General features: G+C 35.7%; 4 non-coding genes across 4 annotated transcripts; all 4 read left to right on the top strand.

Moving 5' to 3' along the window:
- The first annotated feature begins 6036 nt into the window (after positions 1-6036).
- On the top strand, positions 6037-6108 carry Trnap-cgg (transfer RNA proline (anticodon CGG)). The gene has a single exon. It is a non-coding gene; the product is annotated as a tRNA-Pro (tRNA).
- A 3263-nt stretch (positions 6109-9371) lies between these two features.
- Trnap-ugg (transfer RNA proline (anticodon UGG)) lies at positions 9372-9443 on the top strand. The gene has a single exon. It is a non-coding gene; the product is annotated as a tRNA-Pro (tRNA).
- A 789-nt stretch (positions 9444-10232) lies between these two features.
- Positions 10233-10304, top strand: Trnap-ugg (transfer RNA proline (anticodon UGG)). The gene has a single exon. It is a non-coding gene; the product is annotated as a tRNA-Pro (tRNA).
- Positions 10305-13569: 3265 nt separating this feature from the next.
- Trnap-ugg (transfer RNA proline (anticodon UGG)) lies at positions 13570-13641 on the top strand. Its single transcript has one exon. It is a non-coding gene; the product is annotated as a tRNA-Pro (tRNA).
- The last annotated feature ends 51 nt before the right edge of the window (positions 13642-13692 follow it).

The following is a 13692-nucleotide window of genomic DNA, read 5'->3' as shown; positions in this document are numbered from 1 at the left end:
CCCGATGTCCCGTGTCGCAGCAGGTGTGGCACGATAAAGATCCCTCCCTGCTCAAATGCCTTAAGTAAAGGACCAGAGCCACGAATAGCCAAAAATGGCCCTTAGTCGGAAATTGATATTATTTTCAGGGACAAAGGCCAAGAATATCTATGTTTCAAATATGCTATTATTTTTCCAATATCTTTTCATTTTGTTTAGTTATTGACATTCAAAGTATCCATTGTTTTTGGCCCAATTTTTATTGGCGTCACAATTTTGCAACTTAACGTCACAATTTTGCAACGTTTCATGTACTTTTATGTTAAAGTCCCCTAGATAAGCGAAACAAAATTACTATTGTAATTGTATAAAATTTTGTGATTTGCTATATAGAGCTACATTTATGGTGGCTGGGTAAGGGGAGGGGGTAGAAAAACTAGCCGTTACAAAAGTAAATTGTAAATTTAGTTTAGTCATATGAAGATAATCTATTTCACATGCGGCTAAGAAAAATGTTCATGTGATATCATCATCAGGTAAATTGATGAACAATACAATTTTGTGCTGAAAATGTAGTACTTAGTACTTCAAGAAAGATGCAAAAGATATAAAAATCAATTAGACAATTTCAATTTGATTTTTATTTAGTTATTCAAACATGAAACATTCACACACACACTGTATGTGATTTGTTAAAATTTAAGCTTTTAATAAATTGATAATTACAGCATTAACTGTCAAAAATGTAATAAAGGGCTTTAAATAAGCCATCTAACAATTTCATGAAATGCCAAACTTTACATGCTGATAAATATGACATTAGGTTGTTCTTTAGTTTTACTTGATACAGAACTGATTCCTTGCAAATATAGGATTGTAAATAAATATTGGCTAGAATCTACAATTATTCATATCCTAATATTTTTATTTACTCTTGATAGTTTAAATCATTTGCAGCATATAATGAATTATTGTATACATAAGTAATTATGAAGTATGATATGGTATTCAATTAATCATCATCATTTGGCACATTACATCTCTTCAAAGTTTAGACTTCTCCAACAGTGAATGTATATTATTTACAGTGAGTGTAGAACTCAACATTTTACATAACCTTACAAAATATGTTCAATAGAATCAAAGATTCAAAATCTATTCTTCAATTGCATCATTTTCACTGTCATCATCTGACTGGTCAAGAACAGAAGGAATGTCACTGGCATCAAGGACATGCTTGCTCCAATCACGCACTCCAATTGACTTGCTGTCCATTTCCTTGGCTTTGCCAAGGTACCACAAAATGGCTGAGACATGGCTGCACATTCCAACCACTCTAGCTCCACATCGACACAAACAATACCATGACTCTACACAAACATCATTGTATTTAATCCATAAAGTGTACTTTTTCGAAGATATATGTCGACTTTGTATTCTTATACGAAGTAACTGTTCATCATCCTCATGAAACTGAATGACACTGTCATTTTCTATATGCTCTTGAATATAACTGGTTGATAGTTTAAGCTGGTATGTTCCAATAGTCAGATTTCTTAACTGCTCATCATCAAGTGTAGGAAAATTATTTAGGTTTATCTCTGAAGCTGCTTTCCAAGGAGCTGTTTTACGATGAAGGTTGTTCTGCTCTACATATTCCTTCAAAGTGTTGCCTTGCTTTGATAGATACATTTTTGCTGCTTGGGCTTCATCGTCATCTCTGCTTAAGCATGTATTCAACTCTGGGAAATACTTGTTACTTAAGGCACACACAATTTTTACGTAATCACCAATATAAGGAATTTGGTTGGTTGGCAACGTGTGACCGAGATATTTCCACCTTTTGATTCTTGCATTCGAGGACTCCACTACTCAACGAATCTGCAAATCAAAGTAAAGTAATTTTACCTTATGGTATTTGACATGAATCTTTCTGTAAGCTTTATAACCTGTTATTAATATGCAAGTCATCAGATATCCGTAAGCCACAAGCATGCATACAGTACACTATATACTCAAATTACTTACTTTGGTAACTAATCTGCTCATATTTGCATCTTCTGTGGACAACTGCTTCTGGCCCTTTATCATGAATTTTGGCATTTCTGCTTGAATTCCCATATCCTCAAGAAGAGGAATAGCATCTCTAAATCCTCTGTCTACAACAAAAATATCCTCATCTTGAATCCAATGTTTGATGTCCTCCACATTTGTTTTGATTATATGTGTCAAAATTGAAGCATCATTGTTTCTGGGATCAGCAAGATAAGGTCCAAGAACAGAAACAAAATATCCAGATGTTGTTACAATTACCATAGGTTTCAACAAAGGTCTTCCCTTGTGCAAACTAAATGATCTCCTCTGGAAATGGAAGTTGGAACTCTTTTCAATATAAATGTATGTTCCGTCGAGAACCAATATTACCTCCTTTCCTGATGTTCCAAAGAGTGATGCTGCCAGAGGACGCGTATGGTCTTCAATTACCTTTTCACGAGTCACATGATGAAAACCCAGATTCTGTGGAACAAAATTTTCCATCATAGCTTGACGAATTGTTTTTACTCTCTCCGTAGACTTGATTTTGTGAGGTTGAACAAAGTTGCCAGAAATCTATTTGAGAGTCCAGAGTGCAACTTGCAAAGAAAAACAGCCAAGGTAGTTCTGACACTTCTAGATGGAGTGTTTCTGATATGAGGTTGTATAGTCTTGTACAAATCCTGAAAGTTTTCTTTGTTCAGACCAGTTATAGAAATGTAGTCCTCATTGGTAAGATTTTCTTTGCTGTCAAAATGAAGTCGGTAGTTTTTGTTGACTTGGCAAAGATGACGCATTTTAGTAATGAGATCCAGCACAGAATGTCTATTGAGAAAAGTATGGTCTGTTGTTTTCAAATTTTGAAGGGATTCAGAAGTAAAAATTCCATCTTTTAAATGATTTGGACAACATCTGTTTCCTTCTGCAATCAGAATGTTTTGATTAACAAAAACAGATAGTCTACATTCTGAGGGCACAACAACTAACTTGGGTCCTGGTCTCTTACAAATGAAACAGTATGAATGACTCTTCACTGTTGATGAAATTGGTAGGGAAATAGATGGAGGACTCTTTGAAGTTTTTGTTGAAGATGAATGTAATGGTGCTGGTACTTGAAGGTCGTCATGACTCTCTGGAAGTTGTGATTTCTGTTGCATATCAACATTTTTTGAACGTTCATTCCGATACTTGTGTCGGCATTTGTTGCATATGATAGAATACTCAGTAGCAGAAATCAGAAACTTTTTCTCTAAGTACTTGCAGATGTCCTTGTTGACCTTCCTCCTGTCCCTTGGTTGAACTCTTTTAGTACAGCATACACAGTTAAAATTGTTTCTCTCGCAACGAGGCATACTCATTACTGTAAAAAATGTAAAGTCCTTTAAGTTTTCATTTACAAATTAAACTATTATGCATAACCACACCATAAGTTTTTCTTTCCCCATCCCCACACTCCTAATAGCAAGATATTTTTGTGAAATGCTATGGCTTTGGGTCAAATATCAATGTTTAGGTCACAAAGTCAAAGATCATGACACCAAAGGTCTTGTCACAAGAAATATTTATAATATACATGTAGTGTGAAAGCTCTACCTTAAGTTATTCATGACATATTGCCTAGGTTTTCTTTAAGATAGGTCAAACCACTAAATCAACAGAATACATCTATGTAGCCCTTTACCGACAATGATGACGTTTCGATATGAATGAATATTCTCAAGAGGGACGTTAAACAATATATACAATCAATCAATTAAATAATACTACCGGTTATGTATTAGCAGGTTCAGTGTAACTCTATATAATTAGCTATATATATCTTTAATCGTGCCACGGGGCCTTGGTTTTTGTGGACCGCCCCATTTAGTCGCCTCTTACGACAAGCAAGGTGTACTGAGACTAAGGACATATTCTAACCTGGATCCCCACGAAAATACATAATTGATGAAATACTAAGGTAAAGTACTTGAAATAAACCATTTCAATGAATAACATGCGAATTAAATTGTTCTGAAACATTTAACCTACCGATACCATCATTTTATGCTTTCCACTGACCGGCCTTTTAACCACATTCCCATGGTTATTAATATAAGTTAAAGAGCAGTGTTTTAAGTCAGAAATGTTGTAGAATATCTACCTTAAAAGGAATTTGAAGATTTGTTTGTCTAAAAATGTAAATTCAATGAAAAAAAAACCCACTTACTAAAAGATAAATATGTATTACTCACGAAAAAGACTAAAAATTTGCGCCATGTTGGATGCAGAAGGTGAAGGTCAGAATTTGCACAATAGCCTAGTCCTAAAGTTGCGAATAGTGAGATTCAAGACAAAATTACATGAAAAGACCCGGAACAATATATCCAATAATGGCACGATTTAGATACAAGACCGATAGGAAGTACTATGACATGCGTAATATAACCGGTCGCGGTAGCTCTGTGGTTGAACGTTCGCTTAGTAGCTGGGAGGTCGTAAGTTCGAGTCATGACCGCGTCAAACCTATGTGTATGAATAAACATACTTCGCCAAACGCTCGGCATACCCGTATGAGAATCATGTCTTTCGAATATGGCTGGCGCATTCTCTACCCAGAGTTCCGTGCGATACTCGCACTACACCTCTGTCAACGGCTTTTTACAAAAATCTTGCAAAAGTTTCTAATATCCAACATCTATGTTTTGGACTAAACATTTAGTCATATTATGAAATGTTTATGGTGCAATTAAATTGATGCTTACTGTAAATTGTTTAGAATCGCCATTTTCTGATCGTAAATTTGGAACTACTTCGTAATATGCGTATGAATGTAGAACATTCACGTGGTGGAGATTTAAATGTAAACACGGAATCAAAAGTAAAAAAGGCAGTAAAAACACGATAAAACTTGAAGAGTAAGAGACAAACAGCTAAATGGTAAATATGTACTTATCAGAGTGCCAGTGGGCTATGAAAAGAGTTGTATCACTTGTTGTCAGAACTTTTAAAGGGAAAGGAAAATGAGAATGATTGTTTATATCATGTGATTATATTGTCACGTGATTCCAAGTGTTGACAGAGGTTTATGTGAAGCTTGCGTAACGCGCCCTCTGGTGAGAGAATGATGGCTGGCGTTGGCACGTTAAGGAAACCGTACTGCTCCGGCCTAAAATGTCAAACATACATGTAGGTCTAAATTTGTGGTGTTTCTCAATATGGGTGAAAATGTTTTCTTCTTCTAGTTGTTAGGGTTATGTCATGTTTGAGAGAATACGAAAACAAAACCATTACAAAGGACGTAAAGTATCGGGGGGAAAAGACGACATTTCATAGGTCGTAGCAACTCGACAAAAATGTCACTTAGCAAGGCAAAAACACGACAAAACGCTGAGGGGAAAATCTAAAATGTTAAATCCCTATTTTGCGAGTTAAATCTTTCGTCCTATCCCCTAGATTTTATTGTCTTTCTGCTGTCGTTTTCTTCTCTTTTCACCCCGAAATAATAAAATGACGACAACCACATGGCACAAACAAGCCACAAACCAGTTGCCCTGTTCAATACTTACTGTAGCATTTTATGCAAGACCAAAAGAAATTGTATTTTGCTTACTCCTCCTAGACACCTGATCCCACCTCTTGTATATCCACGGGTCCGTGTTTGCCCTACTCTTAATTTTGTATTCCCTATACAGGAGTTATGAGATTGATCACTGTTCGTTATCACCACCTTTCATTTTAGCACCGTGCCCGTTCATGTTATAGAAAGAGGTAATTGATTAAAACAAAAATAATTCAAAGAATATAGGCTAATGAAATCTAAAATGTTACATTTAAAAAGAGAAGATTTTTAATTTTACAGAACTACATTTGAACCGATATGAGATTCGTACCCCCTTAGTTTACAAATGGTGTTTTAATAATGGTATGAGGGCATAGTGTTGGTTTACAGAGAAATTAACCCTGTAGAGTACACTGACAGATCAATAAACAGCAATACACAGTCTCTTGTCTGTTGACATAAAGTTTGAAATTTAAACGAACAGCGGCTCGTTAGTCTAGAGGTATGATTCTCGCTTCGGGTGCGAGAGGTCCCGGGTTCGACTCCCGGACGAGCCCCCAGTTTTTGAAATTAGATATATGATATATATCAATATACGAAGGGTCATGTAAACAAATGTATTCGGACGGTGAGAAAATTATATCGCATAAAGGTGTACATATTGGGATTATCTTGAAATTTTCAGCATGGAATACGTGTCATTTTGCGTCAGGAAAAACCTTCAAAGTCAATATTGTTTATTCAAGATTGCAAATATCTAAAAATAAAGCATTCAGTAACTTTTATCTTGGTCTAATTTAATGGTTTTAAAATAATTTCAATTGATTACAAAATGTGTACAACACTGGAAATCTTAGTTTATCATATACTCCAAATGGGCAGGTCGCTCTAATTGCAGAATTTGAAGTCTGCAGTGTACATGTATGGAGGGCGCTTCAGAAGAGATGGATGTATTATCACACGACCAGCCGTTTTTCTTTAATCTTTAGGAAGGTGTATATCACATATTTACAAAAGTATGGCGATATTCATAATATCACATATGCAATATCCAATTACTAAAATATCCCACGGGTAGGAGGAGCCATGCAAATGAGACAATGACAAGATTCAACATTTAATCAAGATAGAATTTGCTGAATTCTTTCACAAGACAAAAATAAATGAATAAATAAGAAAATAAAGTCCCAATTTCTTTTTATTAGTGGATATCTTGCAAAACATACCAAATATGGGAAGGGATCGGTGACAAGGTCATGGGATTAATTAGTTACCTGGTGGAGAGCTCGATGACGTATACAAAATATCATTTCGTCATTGTACACTCTAACTGAACGATATTTGGTACACACCAGCTCGTGCCACAGGGGCTAATATATACATGTACTATATTTATGGTATCACAGAATTAGGGCCCAAACGGGCGTAGTCCTCGTGTCTCGTGCCAACATTTAACTGTAAAATGACATAAAACATCAGTTTAACTGTAAAATGACATAAAACATCAGGTTCACATTTCCTTCTCGTTGATCATGAAGAAAATATTCATGGTGACTGTACGGAGACATAAATTATTTGAGGTTTTGTCACTGACCGTTCATTCGTTTGTTATTTATGCCCGTCTCTCGATTGATAAAACTTACAGAAATGATACCTTGGATAAAGACCTTTAAGAAACACCTTGGTATACATACCTTGGACCCTAATGGTTTTCAAGGATACAAGAAAAGTTTTTAAAAAATCGTGGCAGACTACTAACAAACAAGTTGATGTTACAGGGGTTTCAACAATCTCGTTTAAGGTAGAACTCTACATCGTCATAATGGCTGATTTCCTTTAAAAACATGGATGAAAAAATCGATATCAGCAATATTAGAGTTTTCCTTTTTCCATTTAAATACCTAGCCGAGTAGCTCAGTAGGTCAAAATACCGACTGCTGAACTGTAGGTCGCAGGTTCGAGTCCAGCAGGGGTTTTAAATTTTATTCAGATTACCTTCTACTGAAACTGTTTTTTTTTTTTTTTTTTTTTACAAAATAAAGTAAATTAAAAAAAAATTCAACTTCAAAATATTGTTGTACATATACTCCACTTTTCATCTACATCAGATTTCTCTAGTGTAGCATACATCCTTAAAGTCAGCACTTCGCATATTCTATGGTCGTTATAACGATCTAGTTTGCCAATACAACCTGTCATTGGGTCAAGTTTCATACCGATTGTTAGGCCGTTCTTGGCAGACTGATTCCCCGTTTACCTGATCAAGATATAGGGCACACGGCGGGTGTGACCGGTCGACAGGGGATGCTTACTCCTAGGCACCTGATCCCACCCCTGGTATTTTCAAGGGTCCGTGTTTGCTCAACTCTCTATTATGTAGTCTTTATAGCAGTTATTAGATTGGTCACTGTTCTAAGAGATAAAATGTCAATAACTTTTATCATATGACTGAATATTCTAAAATATCGAATTCCGCAGGGACTCAGGTTATGATAGGTCATCAGTACCCCCTTGCTGTCGTAAAAGGCGATTAAATGGGACGGTCCTTCGGATGAGACCGAAAAAACCGAGGCTCCGTGTCCCAGCAGATGTGTCACGATAAAGATCCCTCTCTGCTCCAAGACCGTAAGCGCCGAATATAGGCTTTAATTCTGCAGTCCTTCACCGACAGTGGTGACGTCTCTATAGAAGTGAAACATTCTCGTCCAGGACGTTGAACAATAACCAATCGAAAATGGCTTCTAGAACCTGGTTGGCCATCTCATGTTCAGCTTGACAGCAAGAACTTGTCGAAAGTTGACGAGACGAGAGTTTTGGTTGGTTATATAACTAAATAATTTGAAACATCTTAATCAGCTACTACAACATGTAGGACTTACAAATCGATATCTGATCAATAGTATTTAAATCGTGTTTATTGTTTTAACAATTGTGACTACCGGTTACGGTAGCTCAGTGACTGAGCATGCGCGTCTTAACCGGGAGGTCGTGAGTTCGAGCCCTACTCGTGCCATGTCAATCCGTGGAGGTAAATATAGGTAGTGATTGATTCTTCGCCAAATGGTTGGCATTTAGAAGTGAGAATCACGGGTCTATTGGATATGACCTTAATTAGAAATGGAGGTCCAGGGTCGCGGCAGGCGTCGGCATGTTAAAGAGCCCTCTCTAAGCAAAGGTCTAAATTTGTGGTACTTCGTATACATGTAATTGGTGATGTCTCCATATCAGTGAAACATTCTGGAAGGAAAGTAAAACAACCAACCCCAGTTGGTGAGAGAAGTCACCCTCTCTTTACAATCACGGACCTAATGAAAGATAGTTGTAAGTGGACAGAGGCACGCCTTTTTATTGAGTGACCAAAAATCATAATCATTTGATTCACAATTTATTTTTGGCCCGATACTGGAGAATTCAAATATTATATTCACCTCAAACACTCGTACAGGTGAATATAAAGTTTTATTTTTCCAAGGTTGCTGGATCTCAGCCAGTCTGAAAGCACGCAATTATCTGATCATATACACCATGGAAAAAATACTGATTTCCATGATATACTTGTAACGAGTTGTTTTCTGTGCTACAGCTAGATTTTCGCCAGAATGAACAATGAACTGTATGTTGGTACATGTAGTCTATAGTTGAGAAGGACTTGTTGAAAAGAATACTTTTTATAAACTTAACACTGTGTGTATAGAATGATTTGTCCAGGAATACGTCTGAACATTGTACTTTCGTCAATAAGTGTCAAATCTAAAAATAAAAACAGCTGTCACTGCTCCTTTGGAGAACAGGTAAGTAAGATTGTTGAGAATATAGATGTGGCTCGTTGGTCTAGGGGTATGATTCTCGCTTTGGGTGCGAGAGGTCCCGGGTTCAAATCCCGGACGAGCCCAATAGTTTTTTTTACTATTTGTTTCATCTTGGACATGGAGTATTTAAAATACAAACAAATAAACTTTAAAGGATTTATTTGATTATATACCCCATAGAATTAAAAAAAAACAACAAAAAAAACAACCAATATACTGATTTTCATCATATATACTGGCAGTATTGTAAAATGCAGGCTATTTGAAGATAAATTACGTCTAATTCATATTGCATGATTCCTTGACAAACTGCTAATTAAGACGTGATGAAATTAAGAATATAATTTGGTCATTTGTAAACTAGAGAGATATCAAATAAACAAACGTCTTTGCACCTTACTTGTCAATCCTCGTTTTTGGTTGTCCTATTTACATTCATGCTCTTATGAAATTCTGTAAAAACTTCTCAATTCAATATAGAACACTGTTCAGTATTTTCATTTTGAGACCTTCGTTGAAATAACTTATTTTGTGAATGGTAATATTAGGTTACGCAGGTAATCAATTTTGATCTCATGGTGAAACAAGATGTGCATTTAACCAGCTCATGTAATCTGGTAATCAGTTGTTTTCTGTGCAACAGCTAGATTTTCGGTAGAAGGAACCATGAACTGTATGTTGGTACATGTAGTCTATAGTTGAGAAGGACTTGTTGAAAAGAACCCTTTTTCTAAACTTTTCACTGACAGGTGTGTATAGCATGAACTGTCCAGGATTGTACTTACGTCAATAAGTGTTAAATCTATAAATAAAAACAGCTGTCACTGCTCCTTTAGAGAACAGTTAAGTAAGATTGTAAGAAGTATATAAGTGGCTCGTTGGTCTAGGGGTATGATTCTCGCTTTGGGTGCGAGAGGTCCCGGGTTCAAATCCCGGACGAGCCCAATAGTTTTCTTACTATTTGTTTGATGTAGGACATGGGGATATTTAAAAAACAAACAATTCAAGTAAAACATTTTTCAAATTAGATTTCCGTCTTTACGAACAAACTTTTAAAGGAATGTTAAATAGGCATAATTACACAGTGCATGTATACACAAGTATGGAAACTAATACATTTTCAGTGGAAAATACTTTTCTTTTACAAACATAAATAAAATTGTCATTAATATCCAGTACATATTCGTGAATGCAATTTTTCTTTTAGGAAGTAGGTCTTTCACGCGTGGAAATAGAGCCATTTTCTATTCGCAAGGACTTGGTTTTCTGAATTTAAAAAAAAAACAAAAAAACAATTGTATGAAAGAGAATTTTGTCCTTAACATTTATACGACTGTACTATGAAATTGGAAGGAGTGCTTTACCTACAAAATGTATATGGACGTGCACAAATATGTAAATAAATATATCAGAATATAGAAATGCTTTGAAAACTGGATTAAAGAATTAAACTGTCAGTCCTTTTCAGTGCAATGAAATCAAAGAGTGAATAAGCGAAACAATCGTAACTCCTCCGGTCTTTTCGGCAAGCTCGGGAAAGGTGCCTTAAGGTTGTTTATCCTCTTGCCGGAAAAGCACGAAAATCCAATTCTAGAAAAAGATTATCTTTCGTTTCCTCAATATTTTATAGATGGGAAACTTGATAAATTGTTAAGCTGTACGTAGATTAGATCAGCCTAAATTATCGGATTACTTTATACACTATTCATCTAAATTAGAAAAATGTAGAACGAGCATTTTGCTCATGAACTCACTCTCTGAAAACCATCAGTTTATATACTGTGCAGCCATTTAAGGACGCAGATGATCTGATCCACTATCAGTTTTATCTTAAACAAAAAGATAAATGACATTTTCTATTCTCAAACTTGTTCTGTTTTGCCTGCTGTGAGCAAAAAACGAGTGCAGTCCACTTGGCTAGTGCTTTTGAGCTAAGGATCATAAAGATAAATATTGAAATGTTGAAAAAGTATTAACCATGTTGAAGTGTGTAACGGCATGCCTTTTACACTTCGCTTAACAACTAAGACATTATATGAAGAAGAAAATTGGTATTGTATGCATACTGAATTCACGATTGATCAATAGTTAAGTTATAGTTCTCCCAGTGTACAGATAAAAGAATAAAATCAGAAAGTCAAGAGAAAACAACTCTGTAAGTTTTGAGGTTTATAACTGCAGTATTAATGATGCCTCTTAGGTTGTAAGAAACTGCCTGTGTTAACCTATGATACAGGTGCGCTGTTTTAACATTAACCGATCTAATGGAATGAATACAAAAATCCATATGTTATCGATATGATCCGAAAATTATAAATATATAAAGCAGTCATTACAATAACTACAATATGAGTAATCGAACTGTTTCGAACTGATAGTTTGAAATTTATCCATCAAAATTTTTTTTATATAAAAAGAAACATCTGCATCAGAGTAGTTTAAATGTTTACAACTCAAATGTCTTATTTATAAACACGAATAAACCAAAATCTATGTAAGTGATAGGTATATTTTTGAGGGTCTGGTCGTTGAAAGATATGATGTTCTAAGGCGGTACCCAGGCGTGCTCAGAGATAATGAGAAGTGCTCGTGTCATTCCTGGTAAACAGGCATTACAAGGCTTTTAATAATGTCAGCTATTCATTTTAACATAGACTGCTGCATTGTAATGGACAACAGCAAATACCTCGGTACGGATGCATGCCGAAGCAGAAAGAGCGCATCCGCAGAAAACAGGAGAGAGGGTTAGAAACGTCCCTAAAGAACATTTATGATTCATTTAAATATATTTGGAATTGATTGATGTGACTGAATTTAATGCCTTAGAGACAACATTGCATCAGTCAGACTATAGAATTTTAGAACGTTTGTAGATGGTATCTTACAAAGAGGGTCTTTGATAAATTTTGACTTGCAACACACTTTTAATTTAGAGTTTAGACTTGCATACCTCTGTCTTGGGAGAACCAACTTCACACTCTGAAGAGGCAGTCTATCTTCAGTATCTTCGTTCGTGAGTTGCTGTAGGTCTCTGATCAAGTTTTTATCGCTATTAACCTTTACAGTTTGCTGATTTCTGCAACAAGCTACGATATTCGTGGAGTCTTTGGAGTGAAATTATTTAAGATCCACATTGTAATTTCCCTGAAGAATTTCTATATTGTAAGGGCAGTGCTTAAAACTTGTCGAAAGTTTCAATTTTGCGTTCAAAAAAGAACACTGACGGCTGGCAGTCCTAATCACATTTGTACTCCCATGTAAATTATTTTCTGTATACGAGTTTGATCACTGTTCGTACTCCCATGTACATTATTTTCTGTATATGGGTTTGATCACTGTTCGTTATCTTCACCTTTCATAATTGTCGTTTTCACCCAATGTTTTTCTACACTTGCAAACGGTTTCGCACAGTCTTAACTTCGCCCACTGATAACGAGGGCGAAAATCATACACGGGTGAATATTTCCCTATGTACAGTACATTCTAAGATTACAGTATTTGAATATTTAAGAAAAACCCAGTAATTTTCTCTTTCCTGTAATAATTTGTTTTGGTGGATGTCGTACTGATAGCTAGGTTGGATGTTATGAGCAGGACGTGCCTTTACTCACGAGAAGCATCTTTGTGATGGCCTGTAGATTCCTGTACAACGTTTGAAGATACTGAACGAGAAACATCTTTGTAATGTCCTGTAGATTCCTGTACAACGTTTGAAGATACTGGACTGCTATAATCACCAGAACTGAACAGACTTTGCAAAAAAAATGTGTGCTAGCAATTGTTTTTGTAATCTTTCGGTTAAATTGATCAATACCTTGGCATAATCATGTTATTCGATCCTCGGACTCTACGATAGCATTTATTCCGTAAATGTGACTTTTAAAAAACGGAATAAACAACATGATTAGTTAACATGTGTAAAAATATAAAAGTATTAGTAACTAGTTAGTCCGTGTGCCGACTATCTACAATGTATAACTATATATCTTTATACATATAACCATAATAACGATATTGTTAAGTCCGTGGATCGAATAACATTATTACGCCAATACCTTTTTTATATTTACTATGATTAAACGATTTATGACGATGTACACACGAATTTCACATCGACAAGCGTTAATTCTATAAATAAAAATAGATGTTGCTGCTTGAAGTTTAAAGGTTTGTTTTGTTAAATACGTACGCTAACAGCAGGTTATTATCGGCTCGTTGGTCTAGGGGTATGATTCTCGCTTTGGGTGCGAGAGGTCCCGGGTTCAAATCCCGGACGAGCCCAACACTTTTCCTACAATTGCGAAATATTATGACAGACAGTTAGAACGTAAT

This window comes from Ostrea edulis, chromosome 9 (assembly GCF_947568905.1).
Source record: "Ostrea edulis chromosome 9, xbOstEdul1.1, whole genome shotgun sequence".
Classification (NCBI taxonomy): Eukaryota; Metazoa; Mollusca; class Bivalvia; order Ostreida; family Ostreidae; genus Ostrea; species Ostrea edulis.
Note: the sequence above shows the minus strand (reverse complement) of the source record. Positions and strands in the feature narration are given on the sequence as shown.